This window comes from Triticum dicoccoides, chromosome 3A (assembly GCF_002162155.2).
Source record: "Triticum dicoccoides isolate Atlit2015 ecotype Zavitan chromosome 3A, WEW_v2.0, whole genome shotgun sequence".
NCBI lineage: Eukaryota > Viridiplantae > Streptophyta > Magnoliopsida > Poales > Poaceae > Triticum > Triticum dicoccoides.
Window position 1 is genome coordinate 497952639 of NC_041384.1, and position 8216 is coordinate 497960854.

Sequence of the window (8216 nt, forward strand, 5' to 3'; positions counted from 1 at the left end):
ACACACAAACTTGACATGTGCCCTCTGACATTCCGGTAGCTAGGTCAGTCGCCCTATATCTTTGACTTGAACACACACACACACACACACACACAATTTCGATGGCTCTCTTCATCGATCTCGCACCCACCCACTTGATCCTCTCTTCGACTCTATCGATATCTATGACCCCTCCCTCTCTTCTCATGGATCGCCCGACCCTCTATATATGATATGGATAGGCCTCCATTTCACACACCTTGCATGCAAAATTTTGTTTGAGATGTCATCGACACATATTCCCACAAATACATTCACGAAATCAACCTCCCCCCCAAAACAAAAAACACTCACGAACGCACAAGCCATTTGTCTAGGTTTGTATCTCTCTCACACACACACGTAGGTGGGGGACGTGCACATAGAGAAGAGGTGCACGCACGGCGTACGTACTCCCGTCTCTTTCCCAACCACACCGCGCGGGTACACGGTGGAGCTCATTTCTGTACGAAAAGGCAGCCCACGTGGTAATTTGACACGTGTACTGGTCTTCCACTAGATGGAGGGAGGATCATCTTCCACGGGTGAACAAACAAATTGCGACTTGACGCGTTATGTTAAAAAGAGGCAAACTATGTGGGGCCTACCTTAGAGGCAAGGCTCTATACATTGGAGTACTTTTGATGTGTCCCGTCAACTCGCAGAACGAGGAGAAGCTTTCTTGTACGCCGTCTCCCCTGCCCACGGGCGCAGTGGCTCGCAGGATGAGGTGAAGATTGCTTACTACGCCTTACGCCCGCTCCCTCGCCCACACGCGCGGTGGCTCGCAGGACGAGGGGAAAGTTTTAGTAGTACTCCCTTCGTTTACTCCTCGTCCCTACCTTGGTTAGAGAGATTATCATATTGTTTGGAATATATGTCCTTTAGTAGATTTCAATATGAACTACTAGTACATACTCCAAACACTGATGTATATATATTTTAGAGTGTAGATTCACTCATTTTGCTCCGTATGTAGTCCATATTGAAACGGACGTAATAGTACGCACTCTCCCTCGCCCCTCGACCCTCGCCACGTGGTGGACGTGCAGCAATTCATTCGATCTCATATAGCCAGAACGATATATACCGTAGTACTATTATTGCTCGACTTCCCGAAGAGGCGAAGAGCCAATCGCAAGGTTAATAGTTTGGAGATGCCAAGCGCAAGGTTTATAGGAAAACGAGTAGTAGGTGCCACGTCATTTATAAATAAAGTTTTTTTCTTCAATGGCACGTACGCAATATAAATAGGTTCATATGGAGAGAAAAGGAAATCGCTCCACTATATACATAGGCAGGACGAGCCTACACGGTTGCTTGCTGGGGTTGCTCTCTTCAGTTTTCACACTCTCTCACACAAAACCATTGTGGCCACATCTCTAACATCCCGGCGGATCACGTCCGCCGGGGGAAGGGGTGGATGCTTAGTGTAGATGCGGTCGCCGTCGCCGATGGCGAAAACCTACTGCCGACACGTCCCGATCAGGGGTCCCCGCCATTCTCTCTCACAAAGCCAGTGAGGTTGCCTTCGTCCATTGCTCACTGCCGCGACGTGGGTAGTTGCCTCCTCCCGCCACCCTCCTATAGGTTGAGCTACGTCCCGACATCCCTCAGGTATAACTCCCTTTACAGCCGGCTTGCACCACTGCTCCAGCTGCCCACATCACTCCATGTGGATATTTCTCTACTTATTTGCCCCGCACATACCTCTACTGGCTTCTACGTACTGTATTTATGATGAGTTTATGTCTCATCAACTAGTCCCAGTAATCTTATTCTAATCACACTTCTTCAATTTCTTTGCCACAAGGATGCTCATCTCGATTTTGGTGAAACTGCACAAAATGATCCGATGGTTAAAGGGTTGCAAACTTCATTTCTTAGGAAGCGCCGACGTTGCCAGCAAATTAAAGCCTGGTTAGGGTTTACGGTTCAAGGGCTAGGGACTGCATGGATCGTTTTTTTCTTTAGTTGTCTCTGTTTCAATGGCTAGGGACTGCATGAGTAGTAGTAGTACTATGCGCCTTACGCCCGCTCCCTCGCCCACGCGCGCGGTGGCTCGTAGGAAGAGGAGAAAAATTTACTACTCCCTTCGTTTACTCCTCGTCCCTACTACCTTGGTTAGAGAGATTATCATATTGTTTGGAATATATATGTCCTTTAGTAGATTTCAATATGAACTACTAGTACATACTCCAAACACTGATGTATATAGACGTATTTTAGAGTGTAGATTCACTCATTTTGCTCCGTATGTAGCATAAAGTTGAGACACTTATTTGGAACGGAGGGAGTACATATTTGCTATGATCTGTCAATCATTGAGATGCAATAGCATGCATGTTAGTCTCCTTTGTATTTGATGAAATGTTGCAACGGGCAACCTTGGACGCAAGATACATGTAACAGAAGCTGGAAGCTTCATAGCATTGTACTATCTCGCTGATAAATTACAGTGCATACTATACAAGTACTTCCTCCGTTGCTAAATATAAGTCTTTGTAGAGATTTCACCATGAACCACATACGGATGTATATAGATGCATTTTAAGTGTAGATTCATTCATTTTGTTCCGTATGTAGTCCACCTAGTGGAATCTCTACAAAGACTTATATTTAGGAATGGAGGGAGTCCTATGTAAAGAGTTAGGTGTCGCATGGTGTCCAGAAAATATGGTGACAGTGTGAGGTGGGCCATGTAATCACTAAGCCTGCGTGTTTTCACTGCTCTTGCACTCCTCCGCCGTAAGAATGGAGAAAATTGTAATCTAGTAGTACCTCCTTTCGCCGAAAGCGTGGGACATCTAGCAGTCCTACCACCTCAGTAATAATGACCAATGAGCCATCAAATCACATAGACCCAGTAGTAAGTTGGACGGACGAAGCAACCATCACTCTTGAATCTGCTTCTCCCTTCAATGCAGGCGCCAGTGAGAGGTCGCGTCCGCACTGCCCGGGCATGAATGCGGCGCCGATTCTTTGGAGCGGCGCTGACCATTTCAGACGAGAAGCGCGCGCGGGCGATGGAGGGGCTTTGGGTGGGCCAGGCTGGTCAGGAGCGGGCGTGCAGCTGTCCGCCTATCCCTACCGGACGCCCGGAAAGGAGAGGATGCACTGACTCTCGTGGCTAAAATCATACACTACACACCATCTCTCTGTAGGAGTAGGTCGATCTGTCGCTCTCTCTAACACACACATGCTGTTAAACACACACATACGCACATGCACACGCACACACAGGTTCATAGAATAGGAAAATCGTGCGAGTGCGAAGCCACAGGAAGTTAGATACAAATGGAGTACATACAAGAAGAGAAGATGTGATGAATATTCCATCAAACCTGGACTGAGGAGTAGTACTCCCTCCGTCTAGGTGTTAAGTCATCCTACGGAAATCAGATATTCCCAAAATGTTTAGGCATCATCCATTAACTTTGCATCTCAATCCCCTCCTAGCCTCGTTGCTAGCGAGCATTGTTACTTAGGGAGCGTTTGGATCCTTAGCAAGAACAGCTTATAGCATAGCCGGACAAGGTTAGGCGTTTGGAACTATTAAAATATGTTAGCTTTTGTGGGCCAACTAGCTTGGATGGGCTAGAAAAACCTTGCTAGCTCAGGAGAGCCAGATCGGCTCGCTTCCGACAGCAAACTTCACTTAGTAGTAACATAGACTAGTAACATATGCATGTTGTACTAGTCCAAGTTACTCACCACTATGACCAGCCTAAGCAATGTAACCAAACGCTCCTTACTCTGCCTTGTTATCTCCCCCGGAAACCCAATGCATGGAGCGCAACTACGCTTGATCAGTCAAGAAATCAAAGTCGGCTTGCATGCGAGTTAATACGTGGTCCTGCATGGTAGCTAAAACGGCATCTCTTAGTTATTTGGATTAGGCTGCCCGTAATGGGAGTATCATACGTAGTATCATGCATGCCAACTAAGCAATTTTGATGAGGTGGCATAGTATTGAATGAAGAAAGAGAGACTTGAGTATCATATCATGATACCATATCATATTAAATGATGTGCTACTTTGTGTCATGCATGGCAATAAATATAGTCCTCTATGATACCAATATTTGATACTATGCATTACGGATGTAGTATCATAGACTAGTATCATATGCATGATACTAGTATATGATACTCCCCATTACAACCAGCCTTAATTGTTGCGTTTAGAGATACAAACCAGGGCTTTGATTGGAGGAATGACCGGTCAAGTTTCTCCTTCTCCTCCAATCAGCTTGCACCTTGGTCCCGCTGCACCTTCTAACATGACTTATTACACCTAGAAGAAGGGAGTCGTACAAGATACGGTGGCACACTGACTTAGGTCGAATACAAGTGCCCAAAATTGTGTGCATGTTATAATAAGGATTCACTTAAAATAGTACTGAGCGAACAGAGGGATCAATTGGACAGTGTTCTCGAGCAGTAGCGAGATGTGTGAGGTAAGATACACCACTGGCACTTTTAATTTTTCTTATTAATTTGTTTGTTTCACCCTCTAACTGGTGGGACCGAACGTACTACGTGGAGAGAGGTAAGGTGACTAAGGCTGCATTATTTCTGCACCACTATGGATAGTCTTACCACCAAAGCCACATGACACGTTTATGATTTAAATCCCAATGATTACCACACAAAAAAATACGGCATGCTTGTCACACGAATGCAGGAATGTATAAAAGGTTATTTTCCTCTCGTTGAACGTAATGGGAGGGTTGTGTAGCTGGTTAGCCTGTTCGCTCATCAAACTTGAGGTCTCGGGTTCGATAACTACACTTGAGCATAATTCGTGCCAGGAGGATTCTTTGACTGGTCAAAATGGATGGATACGGAGCTATACGATCTCATAGTGACCGTATAATCACCTCATCATGTATAAGCTGCAGCCTCGGTGCTTGTTTTCTAGGGTTTGCACTCTTCACACTTTCTCCAGTATATATATACATGCTGGAGCCTCAACGCTTGTAGTTGCTCTCTTCACACTCTCTCACCCTCTCCAGATCTAAACAAGACTTCGTTGGTCTCTCTCTCTCTCCCCTCAAAGCTGGTCTGCTTGTAGTTGCTCTCTTCACACTCTCTCACCCTCTCCAGATCTAAACAAGACTTCGTTGGCCTCTCTCTCTCTCCCCTCACTGCTGGTCAAAGATCCGGCAGGATCCGTCCACCGGGAAGGGAAGGAGGCTTAACGATGTCGCCGTTGGTGAGGGAGGGAATCCACTACCGGTGCAACTATTCACTTTCACCCAGCGGTGGCGCAGGAGGGCCTCCGACCCCTTCTTCTTCGCCGTCGTACATAGTGTAGGTCGAACGGCCTCCGGTCGCCCACCGAACCACATCCCAAGAACCTAAAGGTATAATTTACTTATTCCACATGCATTGCTCTAGCTGCATGTGGGCTTTTTCTGCTTCTGCACTCGAATCTAGGTGTTGGATCAAACAGGAAAGTAGTGGGGAAAGTTGTATACCATGAATCTAGGACGTGGTTCAAAGAGGAAAGGAATGGGGGAAAGTAGTGGGAAAAGTTGTATAGCATGAATCTATGATGTGGTTCAAAAAGGAAAGGAAGGGGGAAAGTAGTGGGGAAAGTTGTATCGCATGAATCTAAGACGTGGTTCAAAGAGGACATGAATGGGGGAAAGTAGTGGGGAAAGTTGTATAGCATAAATCTAGGATGTGGTTCATAGAGGAAAGGAAGTGGGGAAAGTACTAGTACAGACTGGCTATCCAGCACCTACGTTGGTCGAAAAGGGAAAACAATGACAAACACAGTACGCACATCTGTAATGAACTGATCTTTTGTTTTGGGGGACAAGGCTGTAGAGTTTGAGCAGGACTAGATTTGCTGCGCTCACATAGGGAAAGGTGTCTAAAGATAACAAAACTGGGACCAACACAAATATGCTCCTTGGTTGTTTGTTCTTTGTTGCAACAGACTGTGCATCACCCCAGTACATCGGTAGATGCACATGGTGCTGGTGCGTCCACTGTCCCGTGCAACTCTTTAGCTATTGTTAATCTAAGGCCCTGTTTGGTTAAAAACTCCCTAGTCCCTACCTGCTTGGTTCTAGGGACTAAACATGGACTAGAGATTATTAAATGACATGATAAAAGACCATGTTACTCCTAGTAGTGAACTAATAGAGACAAGGTGCGATGCGTGGCAGGGGCAACTGTTGGAAAAAGTCCCAAAAAGATTCTCCCTCGGGGTCTTCTTTCTTTAGTCCCAAATGCCCACTTTTAGTCCCTAAAAGTCCCTACTGTTTGGTTTAGATGGGACTGACACAGAGTTTTTTTAGTCCCTCCACCAAAATATCCCTGTAAACAAGCACCCTCTAATAATGCCGCTGGAAAATTGATGCAATGCCATAGTTAAAAGCAAATTACATGTTTAATGAATTTTATTATTAATATAATCTCTCTGTTAATATTAATCAATGCCACCGTTTGAGAAATGTTGCTGTCTTGCTTTCTTTCCCATTTAGATACGTTAGATGCTTCTTTTTGTTGGCTTTTGTGTCATCCACCGTTATTGACCACTAGTTGTTTCCTTTGCACCTCTGTGTAAACAGGCTTATCTACTTCACCTCGTTGCCATTGTGACCTTTTGTTGCACTGCACAAAACACTTTTGTTTTAAGAGTGTTTTGTGCAGTTCAACCAAAGTGTCACACCGACAACGTTGCTTGATTGCTTGATCTTAGTGGAACTGTACAAGAGGAGATCTTACTTCCTATCCGTGTTGGCAAATTTGGTTCAGATCTTCTTCTTGTGAGTTGTTTGAATTCTGCGTCATGAGAGGTCAGTACTAGCCTTCTTTCACATGATTCTGCAGTGTGCTTTCATATGTTGTGCTACTTGTACGGTAATGTTGCTTGATTTTAGTGAACTGCACAAATGGAGACAAGACTTCCATTCAAAGAAGATCCCTGTTTGCACAACTGTTGGCCTGTATTTTGCCACTTTCATCAGAAAATTAATGTCATTGTTTAGTGCTATATTTGTGCAACCTAATTGACATGCCAAATCTTACATTGAAGGCGAAGCTTGTCTGTCATTGAACCAAGTGATGAAGGGGAAGAACAAGGAAGAAAAACAAAAATCAACTCCTGGTGCTGTAATGAAGCACTAGAACTGTGATGACACAAGTAATGATATAGTTTTGCATCTTAATTTATTGTTATGGCTGGAACGAGCAATTGTTTTGCCACTGATTTTAAGCCACTCTTAATGTAATGCGTAATTATCTCTACTTGTGCAAACAGGGTTCTTCTTTGAAGATACCATATATTTTAGTGGAACTACACAAGAAGATGTTGGAAACATTAATCTAATCGAGGAGTATATAGTAAGCATGGCCACCACAGTAGATAGCAACAGATGGTTTTGGAGAAGTGCTTCATCTGTATGCTCTACACAATAAGCCTCCTGACAAAGGTTGGTACTCGCCCACTGATTTCATCCATATGATTGAGCTTTGTCATCTCTATTAGTGTTGTGCTATTGTTTAGATACTGTCATCAAAAAGTGGTATTGTCCTTGAGAAGTGCTTCATCTGTGCTGTTTTAAATATTTCCTTTCCTTTTTTTCGAGAAAACAGGGATGCTAGCATTTAGTTATCCTCTTGTATTTGCACAACAGGATCATCCTCCTCCGAAGGAGAATATCGAGTACGTGAAGTGACTAGTTCCGATTATGCCAGGATGAAGAAGCCCTGTCTATCTTCTCATCAGAAGGAGCAGTTGAAGGATGGTTACATTACCCCCCACAAGACCAAACTAACTTCAGCTCAGAAGGACTGACAAATCTCCATTTTCTTGTTGTGATGCGCGAGTACAATGTTGTTCTAGGATTCTTTCCGGTGAGTTCCATTTTTATAAAAGTGTGCTCTACATGGACCATGTAGGTGCCTGTTTAAACTGTCAATTCATAGTATAGTTTGCTTTATACTAATCACTTTTTTGTATTTGTACAAACAGGGGTGCCCAGCTTGATTTCAATGGGAACTGCACAAAATGTTCATGAATTCATCGGATCATTCATTTCCACCACAAGAAAGGAGGTGCCAATAAGTTCAAGGCGTTGCAACATATAAGGGCGAAATCATACAAGCTACACGCGAATTTGGTTGGTTTTGGTGGAACTGCACAAAAAGAACAGCTGGTTTATTTAGCACGAGGTGCC